A 14,530-nucleotide genomic window follows, 5' to 3' on the forward strand; every position below is an offset into this window, starting at 1 on the left:
AAAATAGGTGAAATTCACTTATTTCATTGAATGACCATCTTCTTCCCTGGAAAAAGATGCTCATTCTGGCTGGGTAAGTTATTTGGTTGCATACCGAGTTTCTTAGCCTTTCGGAATATCATATTCCAGGCCCTTCAATCTTTTAATGTGGCTGCTGCGAGATGCTGGGTGATCCTTATTGTGGCTCCTCTATATTTCAATTGGGTTTTTCTAGCTGCTTGCAGTGTTTTTTCCTTTGTTTGAGGGTTCTGGCATTTGGCCACTATATTTCTTGGTGTTTTGATTTTAGGATCCCTTTCAGTAGGTGATCGATCATTTCTTTCAATGTCTATTTTACCCTCTGTTTCTATGACTTCCGGACAGTTCTCTTTGATAATTTCCTGGAAAATAATGTCCAGGCTCTTTTTTATCATCATATTTTTCTGGGAGTCTAATAATTCTCAGATTGTCTCTCCTAGACCTATTTTCCAGGTCTGTTGTTTTCCCAAGAAGGTATTTCACATTTTTTCTCCATTGTTTGATTTTTTTTGTTTTGCTTGACTGATTCTTCTTGTCTCCTCAAGTCATTTAATTCCATTTGTTCGATTCTGATTTTCAATGAAGTGTTTTCTTCACTTACTTTTTTAATATCTTTTTCTAATTGTCCAATTGTGTTGTTTTGTTCTATGGAATTTTTTCCCATTTCACCAATTTTATTTTTTAGTGATCCATTTTCTTTTTCCAGTTCACTAATCCTATTTTTCAAAGATTTGATTTATTTATCCACTCTGTCTTTAAATGAATGGGATGATTTCTCCAGACTCTATTGACAAGCCTTCTCTCCTTTTCCCATTTTTCTTCTAGCTCTCTTGTGAGAGCGTTTTTTAATTTCCTCTATGAGATTCACCTGTGCTGAGGAACAGATGATCTCCTCCTGATTCTGGAGGAATCATCCTCCAGATTATTGACCTGGAAAGAGTTTGATTTTAGTCTCCTCAGGGTTTAGAGTCTGTTCTCTGTCCATATAAAAGCTGTCAATTGTTAAGGTCTTTTTCAATTTTTTGCTCATTTTGTCAGAGAAGAATCAGAGACAAACTAGCAAAGAAAAAAGAAAAAAAAACCAAATAGAATCTGCATTTTTTTGGGGGGATGGGTGGGTGTTACTGAGCTTCCTCTACAGACTTTGGGGGCAGCAGCAATGCACTAGCAGGACTGTGCTGTGCCTGCGTTCCAAGACTCTGAGAGCGTGGTGAGACACTGTGGGGGAGGAGTGGCCAGGTCCCGAGAAACTCCAGCTATTTGGGGTTGTATTCTTCACCCCCAGTGTTTTTAGCTTCTCTGCTGGGCTACTGACTTGCTGCCAGGGCAAAGTATCTAATCCTGTAGCAAAGCTCTCCCTGCAGAGACAGCTGAGATCACACCCCACCCCACTATGGTCTGCTCAGCTGTGAGCTGCCTGGTGAACTCCCTCTGCTGATTCCTGCCTTCAGCCTGTGCCTGATCTAAAACTGTCCCCGCCCTTGAGCAAAAACAGGCCTTTCCTGTCGAATCTCAAGGATGTCTTGTCTTGGTAACAATTTCTGGGTTGTTTTTTTCAGTCAAGCATTAATTCAGAGGCTTGTAATGACATGGATTCTGAGAGAAAACATGGAGCTTACACAGCTGTGTGCCTCCTCTCCACCATCTTGGCCGGAAGTCTCCATATCTCCCTGTTTTAAATGTGTTTCCTGTAAACAACATATTGTAGTGTTCTGACTTTTGATCCAGTCTGCTATCCTTCTCGTCTTTATGGGAGAGTTCATCCCATTCACATTTATGGTTAGAATTACTAATTCTGTATTTTCTGCCATTCTAATATCCACAGATTATGCTTTTCTTTTTCTTGCCCTCCTTCTCCCCTTCCCTAGTATTAAACTTATTGGTCCCACTTGCGTCACCCAGCTCTCCCTCTTTAGTATCCCTTCCTCCTCCCTTTGAATTCCTTCCCCTTTCTTGTGCCCTTCCCTTATTACTCTTTTTCTTTTTCCCTTTTCCTCTCCCACTTTTTAATGAGGTGAGAGAAGATTCTCTGTAAAACAAATTTGTCAATTATTTCCTTTTTGAGCCAACTTTAATGAGAATAAGATTCACACAATATTCCTCCCCAACTCTAAGTTTCCTCAGATATGATGCCTCATCGTCGCATGTAGTTTCCCTCTTTTTCTGACACTATCTCCTTTCCATTTCTACTTCCCTTTTTTATGATATATCAGTAAAATTTAATTATACACATACTTTTTATGTATATCCACAACAGAAATACAGTTCTCAAGAATTCCTTTTACCTTTTACTACTTCTCTTGAGTCCTGTTGTTGGAGATCAATTTTTCTGCTTAAGTCTGGTTTTTTTCCTTAGAAACAGATGGAATTTCTCTGTTTCATTAAATGTCCATCTTCTTCCATGGGAAAAAATGCTCAGCTTAGCTGGGTAGTTTATTCTTGGCTAAATTCCAAATTCCTTTGCCTTTCAGAATATCAAATTCCAGACCCTTCGATCCTTTAATATTGAGGCAGCCAAATCTTGTGTGACCCTTATTGTGGCACCTTGGTATTTGAACTGTTTCTTCTTGGCTGCTTGTAAAATTTTTTTTTTAGTCTGAAAATTCTGAAGTTTGGCCACAATATTCCTCAGAGTCTTTATTTTAGGGTCTTTTCCAGAAGGTGTTCGATGTATTCTTTCAATGCCTATTTTACTTTCCAGTTCTATTACTTCTGGGCAGTTCTCTTTGATGATTTCCTGTAAAATAGTATCTAGGCTCTTTTTTTCATCATAATTTTCGGGTTTTCCGATGATCCTCAGGTTATCTTTCCTAGATCAATTTTCCATGTCTGTTGTTTTTCCAAATAAATATTTGACTTTTTTTTCCAATCTTTCATTTTTTTTGGTTTTGCTTGACTGATTCTTCCTGTCTCAATGAATCAGTCATTTCTATTTGTTCAGTTCTGATTTCTAATGCGTTATGTTTTTCATTACTTTTTTTTTTTTTTTTTTTTTACTTCTTTTTGTATATGTCCAATTGAGTTTTTAAATGGGTTGTTTAACCCTATGGAATTTTTTCCATTTCACTATTTTTTTTATCGAGTTATTTTCTTTTTCCAATTCACAAATTCTGTTTCCCTGCACTTCTTGGGAGTTTTTTACATTTTCCAGTTCACATTTCAGGAAGTTGTTTTCTTTTTCCACTTTATCAAATTTTTCTTTTAGTGAATTATATGTCTTTTCTGTACTCTCTTGCATAGCTTCTCTTTCCTTTCCCCATTTTTCTTCTAGTTCTCTTTTAAGGTTTTTAATAATCTCTTCTAGGAGAGCCTTTTGTATTGGGGACCAACAATTGTCTGGAGACTGTCTGCTATTAGTCTTTTCAAAGTTGAAAACCTGTTCTCTTTCTGAATAGAAACTATCAATTATCCTTTTGATTTTCTTACTCATTTTGTTAAAGCCTGTAGGATCTGCCTTCAGGGCCAGGAGGTTACCAGCTTCCTCTGCAGAGCAGTAAAAGGTGTTTGGATGGGTAGCTGTCCTGCTACCCAGCTGCAAAAAGCAGCAAGGTATTGGAGTGCTCTGGGAAAGAGTTCCCCACCCAGAAGTAACTCAGGCCCAAGGTGCAGAGCTGGGAAAGTGCCCTGCAAAGAACCCCCCCCCCGTGTGAAATAATGACTGCCCTTGGGCTAGACGCTGAGCAGTGAGAGTTTCACTACCCCAAGCCAAATCCCACCTTGTGGCTGCGGGTATTAGCAGTTGAGCAGTAAATGGACTAGCAGGGATGGGAAGTGTCTGCCCTGGGAAGCACAGTCTTGCTGGGCAAGTTCTATTGCCCTAGGCCAAGCCCCCCACTGTGCTGATTAGAGGCTGCCCAGGCTGTGCCCCCCTGCCATGTGGGTTTGTAACTGCTCCTGCAAAAGCCCCGAACTGCAGGATGTGGCTGCAGGGCTGTGTTTCAGTCTGCCTGAGTCACTTGCAGATTTGAGTAGTTACAGCCAGATCTTGTTAGGTTCTGGCATTTTTTAGAGTACCCACTGTTTTAAGCTTTAATTTCTCTACCAGTTTACTGCTCTGTAGTCAAGGCAGAGCAGTTAGCCTATAGCAGAGTCAGCTCTATAACTTCTCTTGCCACAGAAATCACCCCCGCCCCTGGTCTGCTCAGGACACTAGTCTCTTTCTGCCTGTGCTAGTCTGTTCCTGGCCCCTCAGGACAAACCTTTCCTGGCGATCTTCCAGATTGACTTCAGCTGGTAAGTTGTAGTGCTTCTGATCTTCATGAATTTAAGCATTGAAGAGCTATTTTTGAGGCTGAATTAAATAATTGGTTACGAGGGGAATGAGTGGAGCTTAAAAAGTCGTGTGTGCCTTCTCCACCATCTTGGCTCTCAAGAAAGAACTCTTGAAAACTATATTTCTCTTATGGGTAGACTTAGGGAGTGCAGGTAATAATTTTATTTTGATAATATGAAAAAGAAACTAGATGTAGAAAAGGGATTTTATTGAAAAAAGAGAAAAAGGAGATAAAATAAAGGAAATTACATCTCAAAAAGGGGCAAATAAAACCTATTCTAATTGAGGGAAAAATGGAGGGGGGATGAGCATTGTGTGAATCTTACTCTCATCATATTTGGCTCAAAGAGAAAATATCAGACATACATTGTTTCACATGGAAACTTGTCTCACTCTTTAGGTAAGTATGAAGGGAAAAGTGAAAGAAAAGGGGAGGCTAATAGAAGGGAAAACAGAAGTATTAGAGGAAAGGTGTACAAAAGTGGGGAAGGGCTATTTGAGGGAGGTGGTTCTCAGAAGCAAAATACTGGGGAGGAGAGAAGGGAGAAAAGAAAGAGAAAAGCATAATATAGGGTAAAGAAGATGAAAGGAAATACAGAATTAGTTATTTTCACTGTGAATGTCAATGGAATGGACTCTCCCATAAGACAGAAGTGGAGAGCAGACTGGATCAAAAGCCAGAATCCTACAATATGTTATTTATAAGAAACACATTTAAAGCATAGCAATACATACTGAGTGGAGGTAGAGGGGTGGAGCAGGATCTGTTATTCTTTAGGTGAAATGAAAAAAGCAGGGATAACAATATTGATCTCAGTTCAAGTAAAAACAAAGATCTAATTAAAAGAGATAAGGAAGAAAACTGTATTTTACTAAAGGGTACCATTGACAATGGAGCAATATCAATACTAAACATATATGTACCAAGCGGTATAACATCCAAATTCCTAGAGGAGAAGTTGGGAGATGCAAGACGAAATAGACAGCAAAACTATCCTAGTCGGGGATCTCAGACTTGTTCTCACAGAACTAGATAAATCTAACCACAAAATAAATAATAAAGAAGTTTAGGAGATAAAAAGAATATTAGAACAGTTGAGTATGATAGATCTTTGAAGAAAATTGAATGGAGACAGAAAGGAGTTTACTTTTTCTCAATGGTTCATGAAACTTATATAAAAACTGACAATGTGTTCGGGCAAAAAAAATCTCACAATGAAATGCAGAAAGGCAGAAATAGTAAATGAATTTTTCAGACCATGATGCAATAACAATCACACCCAACATAAAATAAGGAAAAAATAATCAAAAATTAATTGGACAGTAGATAATCTAATCCTACCAAATGAATGGGTGAAACAATAAATCATCATCACAGACACAGACAACAACACCATCCAAGAGTGTTAAATGACAGGGCAATTCTCTGAGATCCTCCACAGCTGTGGATCATCACATCTGAAGGAGTAGCAAGTCAGCCTTTGCTAACACAGATATTGTGGACTGGGAATGAGATAAATTGGAGGCAGAGGAAAGAGGAAAGAGGTCAGACAATGCAACCACCTCTAAGTCAGAGAGGCCAGAGAACAGCAACTGCCTCTCAGTCCTCTTGTATCATCTCACAAAGAGGAGATCCATTCTGCAGGTCTGGATTCAGCAGCCACTGTCAGGTGCTCCCATGTATTCCAACAACTCTCCCATCTATTCCAACACAAGAGAATAATGATAATAAGACAACATATAATTTTTGGGATGCAGCCAAAGTGGTTTTAAGGGGAAATTTTATATCTTTAGATACTTACTTGAATAAAATAGAGAAAGAGAAGATCAATGAATTTGGCTTACAAAAAAAAAAAGCTAGAAAAAGAACAAATTGAAAACCCTCAATTAAATGCCACATTTGAAATTCTGAAAATCAAAGGGGAGATTAGTAAAATTTAAATTAAGAAAACTATTAAATTAATAAATAAAACTAATGGTTTTATAAAAGAAAAACAACAACAACAAAATAGATAAGCCTTTACTTAATTTGATTAGAAAAAGAAAAGAAGAAAATCAAATTGTTAGTCTCTAAAATGAAAAAGGAGAACTTTCCACCAATGAAGAGGAATTTAGAGCAATAATTTAGGGTCATTTTGCCCAACTTTATGCCAATAAATTTGATAGCCTAAGTGAAATGCAGTAATACATACAAAAATATAAATTTCCCAGGTTAACAGAAGGGGAAATAAGTTATTTAAATAGTCCCATTTTAAAAAAAGAAATAGATCAAGCTATTAATCAACTGCCTAAGAGAAGATCTCCAGGGTCAGGTCAGTTTACAGGGGAATTCTATCAAACATTTAAAGAACAATTAATTCCAATACTATGTAAACTATTTGAAAAATAGGGGGAAAAGAAGTCTTACCAAATTCCTTTTATGACATAGATATGGTGTTGATCACTAAACCAGCTAGGGGGAAAATAAAGAAAGAAAATTATAGACCAATTACCCTAATGAATATTAATGCAAAAATCTTAAATAAAATATTAGCAATGAGAATACACAAAGTGATCTTCAGGTTAATATACTCTGACCAAGTAGGATTTATACCAGGAATGCAGGGATGGTTCAATATTAGGAAAACTATCAGCATAATCATCTATATCCATAATCAGACTCACAAAAATCATATGATTATTTCAATAGACACAGAAAAAGCACTTGATAAAATCTAACAGTCATTCCTATTAAAAACACTAGAGGGTATAGGAATAAATGGGCTTTTCCTTAAAATGATCAGTAGCATGTATTTAAAACCATTAGCAAGCATCATTTCCAATAAGATTTGGAGTGAAACAAGGCTTCCCCATCACCATTACTATTCAATATTGTTAGAAATGTTAGCTTTGGCACTAAGAGAAGAAAAAGAGACTAAAGGAATTAGAGTAGCTCATGAGGAAATCAAAATATCACTCTTTGTAGATGATATGATGGCATACTTAGAGAACCCTAGAGAATCAACTAAATAAATTACTAGAAACAATTCACAACTTTAGCAAAGTTGCAAGACACAAAATAAATCCATATAAATCATCAGCATTTTTATATATTACCAACAAATTTCAGCAGCAAGAGAGACAAAAAGAAATTCCATTCAAAATAACTACTGATAGTATAAAACATTTCAAAATCTATTTGCTAAGGGAATGTCAAAAACTTTACAAACGCAGCTACAAAATACTTTCCACACAAATAAAGTCAAACTAATCAGTTGGAAAAATATCAGGTGCTCATGGGTAGGCTGAGCAAATATAATAAAAATGACAATACTACCTAAATCAATCTACTTATTTAGTACCATACCAATCAAACTCCCAAGAAATTACTTTACAGATCTAGAAAAAATAATAACAAAGTTCATCTGGAAAAACAAAAGGTCAAGAATTTTAAGGGAATTAATGAAAAAAATGCCAATGAAGGTGGCCTATCTGTGCCAGACCTAAAATATATTATAAAGCAGAAGTCATCAAAACCATTTGTTACTGGCTAAGAAGTACAGTAGTCAATCAGTGAAATAGGTTACGATCACAGGACAAAATAGGTAATAACTATAGCAATCTTGTGTTTGGCACACCCAAAGACCCCAGCTTTTGGGATAAGAACGAACTATTTGACAAAAACTGCTGGGAAAATTGGAAACTAATAAGGAAGAAACTAGGCATTGACCTACATCTAGCATCACATATCAAGATAAGATCTAAATAGGTTCATGATTTAGACATAACCAGTGACATTATAAGCAAATTACAAGAACATAAGATAGTTTACCTCTCAGATCTGTGGAGAAAGAAGAATTTGTTTCCAAAGAAGAACTGAACTTATAATTGAATACCAGATAGATAATTTTGATTATATTAAGTTAAAAAGGTTTTGTATAAACAAAACTAATGCAGACAAGATCAGAAGGAAAAGAATACATTGGGAAATTATTTTTACATTTAAGGGTTCTGATAAAGCCCTCATTTCTAAAATATATAGAGAATTGACTCAAATTTATAAGAATCCAAGTCATTCTATAATTGACAAATGGTCAAAGGATATGAACAGACAGTTTTCAGATGAAGAAATTAAAACTATTTCTAATAATATGAGAAGGTGCTCTAAGTTACTATTGACCAGAGAAATGCAAATTAAGACAACTCTGAGATACCACTACACACCTGTCAGATTGGCTAAAATGACAGGAAAAAACAAGAAAGAATGCTGGAGGGAATGTAGGAAAACTGGAACACTAATACATTGTTGGTGGAGCTATGAACAGATCCAGCCATTTTGGAGAGCAATTTGGAACTATTCAAAAAGTTATCAAACTGTGCATACCCATTGACCTAGCAGTGTTTCTTTTAGGCCTATAGCCCAAAGAGATCCTAAAGGAATAAAAGGGACCCACTTGTACAAAAATGTTTGTGGCAGTCCTTTGTGCAGTGGCAAAAAACTGGAAACTGAGTGGCTGCCCATCAGCTGAATAAGTTACGGTATATGAATGTCATGGAATATTATTGTTCTGTAAGAAATGATCAGGAGGATGATTTTAGAAAGATCTGGAGAGACTTACATAAATTGATGTTAAGTGAAATAAGCAGACATTTGTACACAACAACATCAATATTATACAAAAATCAATTCTGATGAACATGACTCTTTCCAACAATGTCATGATTGATTCCAGTTCCAAGAATCTTACAATGAAGAGAACTAGCTACATCCAAAGAGAGAACTGTAGGAACTGAATGTGGATCACAATATAATATTCTCACTCTTTTTGTTGTTCACTTGCATTTTATTTTCTTACTCATTTACTTTCCCTATTTGAACTGATTTCTCTTGTGCAGCAATTGTATAAAAATATTTATATATATATTGGATTTAACATATATTTTAACATGTTTAACATATATTGAATTGCTTACCATTTAGGGGAGAGGGTGGTGGGAAGGAGGAGAAAATCTGAAACACAAGGCTATGCAAGGGTCAGTGTTGTCAAATTATCTGTGCATAGGTTTTGAAAATAAAAAGCTTTATAAAAAAAACATTGTATTTTTCCATTTCCTTTTTTCCACATAACAATAGAGAAGATATACAAACATAACTGATCTTTAAATTCAGATTGGCATACACACTATAGTAAGCAGTTTCCTATTATCACTGCTTTTCTTCCTTGGTAGGGGATTCCAGTTTTTATTAACATTGGTTCTCCTAATTAAAAAGAAAATTAAAAATAGAAAAATAGCAGATATTTTTCAAAGATGAATTATTCTCATTGTGCTACAATCCCTGACCTCATGCCAGTGTTCCAAGGCTTCTGCCTCTTCCCCTTCTTTAATGTTTAGTTGTTTCTATTGTATCCAACTCCATGTGATTGTCTTTGGAGTTTTCTCAGCAAAGATAATAGAGTGGGTTCACTATTTCTTTCTCCAGTGGATCTATTTCATCAGGCAATCAATCAGAGGGTAAGTGACCTGCTCAAGTAGCTAGAAGATGTCTGAGAAGTTCCAGACTCCAAGCCCAGTGCTCTATCCAATGAGCCAGCAGCTACTTCTTTTCTCCTTATATCCCTACCAAAATAAAACTGAAATTATCTTTCCTGCTTCTTTCCTTAGGTTTGACATTTTCTATTTATGGCTATGGCCAGCAAGCAAGAGATTGATTTAGTTTTTTTGTTTGTTTGTTTTCCATTTAATTGCAAAGGGTAGAATTAGAAAAATAAGCTGAATAATAATAAATGACATTTATATATTTCTTAAATTTTGGAAAGTACTTTTCATACTTTAACTCATATATTCACATACTTTAACATACTTTGAGGCTCCCAAATAATGCTATGAGAGGGATGCTTCAAGTGTTATTTTCCCATTGTACCAGTACATAAACTGAAAGACAGACCTATGACTTACTCATGGTCATACAAATAATAAGTCCAGATAACTTTTAAGTCCAGATATCCCCTTTCCTATGTTTCCCTTTCCCATGAAATGACAAATTAGGTACCCAAGAGGACAACATTTCATATACCTTATATATCAACTTCCAAAGTACTTGGAAGCGCTATTAAAGTTGTTCATTTGTAGATGCAGTAATTTCTAAGTGAGTGATATTGGCAAGTGCGACCTTCAGTTTTCTCATCTGGAAAGTCCAGATGAACTCTCTTCTGAGGCTGAGTGAAGTGAGTAGAATCAGGAGAATATTGTAGACAATAACAGCAAGATTATGTGATGATGAATTATGATAGACTTAGCTCTTCTCAGCTATGTAGTGATCCAAGAGAATTCCAATAAAATTGGGATGGAAAATGCTATCTGTATCCAGAGAGAGAACTATGGAGTCTGAATGTGAATTGAAGGATAGTATTTTTAAATTTTTCTTTTTTGCTTTTTCTATCTCATGGTTTTGCCCCCTCTTATTTTTCTTTCACAAAATAACAAAAATGGAAAAATGTTTAAAATGACTATTCATGTAGAACCTGTGTCAGATTACTTACTGTCTTGGTAAGGGGGAAGTAAGGAGAGGAAGAAGAAAAAATTTGGAATTCAAAATCTTACAAAATGAATACTGAAAACTATCTTTACATGTGATTGGAAAATATAATACTATTGACAAAATAAAATATTAACTCTCTTGATTGTGGAATTGAACAAGTTAGGCTATCCTTCCATTCCCCAAAATTGTCTGTGCTAAAGAGATAATGTTTCCCATTTCTTAAAAGAGCCAAAACCTGTTTCCCAAACTCTAAAGTGCTTTTAATTATAACTAAGCATATAAATAATGCAAAAATATAGAGTAGAATCAAACAAGCTAAACAACTGAAATAAACACTGGCCTTTTTTATTGTGGATAGCAACTATGAGAGTATGATCTTTTTTTTTTTCCTACTTCCTCCTTGACTAAGCAGGGAGTAGGATAGGGTCTGTTGCAAGTATCCCGTAATTGTGAGTGCCACTTTGCTGAAGTCTTAATCATGCCAGAGTCTCAGAGGAACATAGAACTGCCATCCAGAGGTCAGACAAACCTTTATCCACTATTGACTGACTCATTTTTTCTTCTTGTAAAACAAAGATGGAAAATTTTCTGACTTTCTCTTCCCACAAGTCCCAGTGTCCAGTTCAAAAACATGTTAACAAACTTAGGAGCCTTAGAATAGGGCCTATTCAGTCATTTCCAATGTCTAGCACCTCTAGCACTTTTCAGTCAGCAATCCTGGAGATGAAGGGTTACAATTATTGCTGTATGTATTATATCCCTAGCACCAGTAGAATGTAAGTTCTTTGAAAATAAAATCTGTTTTGTTGTTCAATTCCCAGAACTCCCATATGATAGTCACTAATAAATGTTTGTTGAACTGAATTGAAAAGGAATTTATCCTTAATATTTCCAAACTGGAAAAGGTGGTTATGGTAAGAGAAGTTCTGAAAACAAAGCCTTTGCAGCAAGGTAGATGACTATCCCACTCTTCTCAGAACACTTACTTATTTTTCCATTAACAAAGAACAAGAAAAGGAAACCCTTTCTGAAATCTTGGTTCAGGGCACCTCCAATTGTTAAATCTGTGCCACTGATAGAAAGCATACTGTTTCTCAGAGTTAAGGAGGCAGCTGTACAGCTAAGCTACTTATCTTTTATTTCTGGTCAAGCAGTTCATTTTCCTGAGAGAATCCTAAAGTCAAATTCTATCTAAAAGATCTTAGCTTACAGCTCGCTTCCCAGAAATGAGTTCTCAAGCAATTTAAGACAGAGTGCAGGCTCCTGCCAGCAGATTGCTGCCCTTGCTGAACAGAGGTTGTCACCTATTCAGACAGTGTGGTACCCAGTAGGTTAAAAAAGATGCCCTAGGTCCTCTTGGGGCAAGGCACTCATTGCACTGTGTCTCTTAATATTGGATATTTGCTTTTCAACACCTCAGACCGTGAAATGAAATTTCTGAAGTTCTTTGGAAGCAGCCCCTTCTTTTACCACTGCAAGTTTGATCATTTACACCCTCTGCTTGCTAGGGTACAAGTCTGTTATCCCACATTTGTCTCAGAGGGAGGATTACTTCCTTCTTCAAAGCATAAAGGAGAATATTCCTTGGAAAATAGAATCATTCTGTTCGGCTGGCATTTCCTGTGTGCCATCTTCTTGCTTCCCAGGCTCATAAAATTCACAATTTCTCCCATCCCCCACACTCACATGCATTTTTTCTTCAATTTAACTGCCAAAAGTTAAAATGAATGCATCCCAGAAACTTCAGATAGCATGATGGTGCAAAAGAGAATTAAAATTCAAATGGGAGCTTGGATCATATCAACAAATTCAACTTCCCTGTCATTTTTGGTTTAGTAAACTGTGTGAACAAATGTCTAGTTTGATTCTAGAAACAGAGACGTTTTCATAACTCAGTCTTAAAATAAAAAGTAGTCATTCTAGTTTTCCTTCTTATATTGAATTTTAAAATACATTTGTAATCAATCACCCTTTAACATGGAAATCATTGCTTCTCCCAAATACATCTGATGAAAAAAAGGAAGACTCTAATTGTGGTCAACATCTTTAGGACAGAGAAGGCATAATACTTTCCCATCTATACAACTTTGAAAAAAAAAATCCCTTCATCTGTGTAGGACTGATTTCTTACATAGGTAAAATTTAAAGTTTGAATCAGATGACACTGAGATCTTTCCAGTTCTAAGATATTATTGTAAGTAGTTTGTCCCTAACAAGTAGCATAGTGTAGTCAATAACATAGATGGGTAGATTGACAGATGATCAATATTTATTAATATTCAAAACATGCTAAGTACTGTGTTAAAAGTTATGAATATAAATACATAAACAAAAACAGTTTAACATCATGGAGCTTTTATTCAAATTGGAGAAAGTAACATAACTAGAGGAATGATAGCAGAAAGAAGTTACAGAGATAGCGAATCTCACTGTCACAGGAGAGTAAATTGACTTATAACCTCTGGGGAGCAAAGGAATAATAGATTTTATTATTGCTCCAGAAGTTATCTCAGTGTCATTAACAACTGAGTTCAAATTCTACCACATATATTTACTGGAGGCTTGACTCTAGGCAAGTCAATTAATTTCTCAGAACATGTTTCTCCATTTGTAAATATTGTAAAGAAACTGTAAACCTTAGTCTCCACCTCACAGGGTTGCTAGAAAAATGAAAGGAGGCTAATGTATGTAAAGTAATCTGTAAACCTCAACTCTCATAAAATGTCAGCCTATGTTCTTATTTCTTAACTCTTTCCTTCCCAGTTTTAAAAGAATAGCTCAGTTTCAGTGGGTCATTAACAGCCCTACATCATACCCATAACAACAGAAAAAGTTATTATCTTTTGCCGATGTTTCCTACATCTATAGCTCAGAAACAACAGAATAAAACAAGTTAATTGAATGTTCAAAGTCTTTTCCTATACTCTCTACACTTGATATAATTATTCTTTTTTTAAAGCACATCTATAAAATAGGATTTAAAAAAAATAAAGATAATGTGTATAAAGTATTTTTCAAATATTAATATGTTATATAAAAGGCAGCAATTGGGGTGGGGGAGGACACAGAAATAAATGCAATTCTTTCTTCAGCATTGACACTCCCTTCACTGATACACATCAGCAAGTTCTCTTTAACTTATATTTTGAAAGAATCTACTGGAATTGATGAGAGGTTAAACAACTTACCACAGTTTACTGATAAGACAGGAATAGCAGGACTTGCAGACTGAGAATTGGTTCTCTATCCGCTATGAAGAAATGATAAAGTGGGTAGCTATTCTGTGGTCCGATTAGCTTGGGAGAAAAGTATTTTAAACTGAGTTTTCTTCTGCCCATATTAAAAAGAAGGCCTAGGATATAATGCATGAGTTATCGTTGGTGTGTTCCTTCTGGATGTCTATCCAGAATCTATCATATTAGCATCTTGGTTGAGTTAGGATTCTCAATATAGTGAATAAATATTAACTTGCTGCTCTAGAGATTCAGAGTTTTTTCTGCTTACCTTTCAAAGCAACTGAGTGAGCCTTTGGAGACTTTGGAGACTTTATTGCATTTGAGTTGAGGAAAAAAAAGTGTTTTGTTGTTGTTGTTGTTAAAGATAGTCAAACCTCACTCTTCACAGACTGCTTGGTAAAGTGCTGAGCTGTAGTTTTTGCAGCTGCCAAAAAGGCAACAATACTTTACAAATTAACTCCATTAAAGTATTCAAAGTGTATA

The sequence above is a fragment of the Sarcophilus harrisii genome, chromosome 5 (assembly GCF_902635505.1).
Source record: "Sarcophilus harrisii chromosome 5, mSarHar1.11, whole genome shotgun sequence".
In the NCBI taxonomy this organism is placed as follows: Eukaryota; Metazoa; Chordata; class Mammalia; order Dasyuromorphia; family Dasyuridae; genus Sarcophilus; species Sarcophilus harrisii.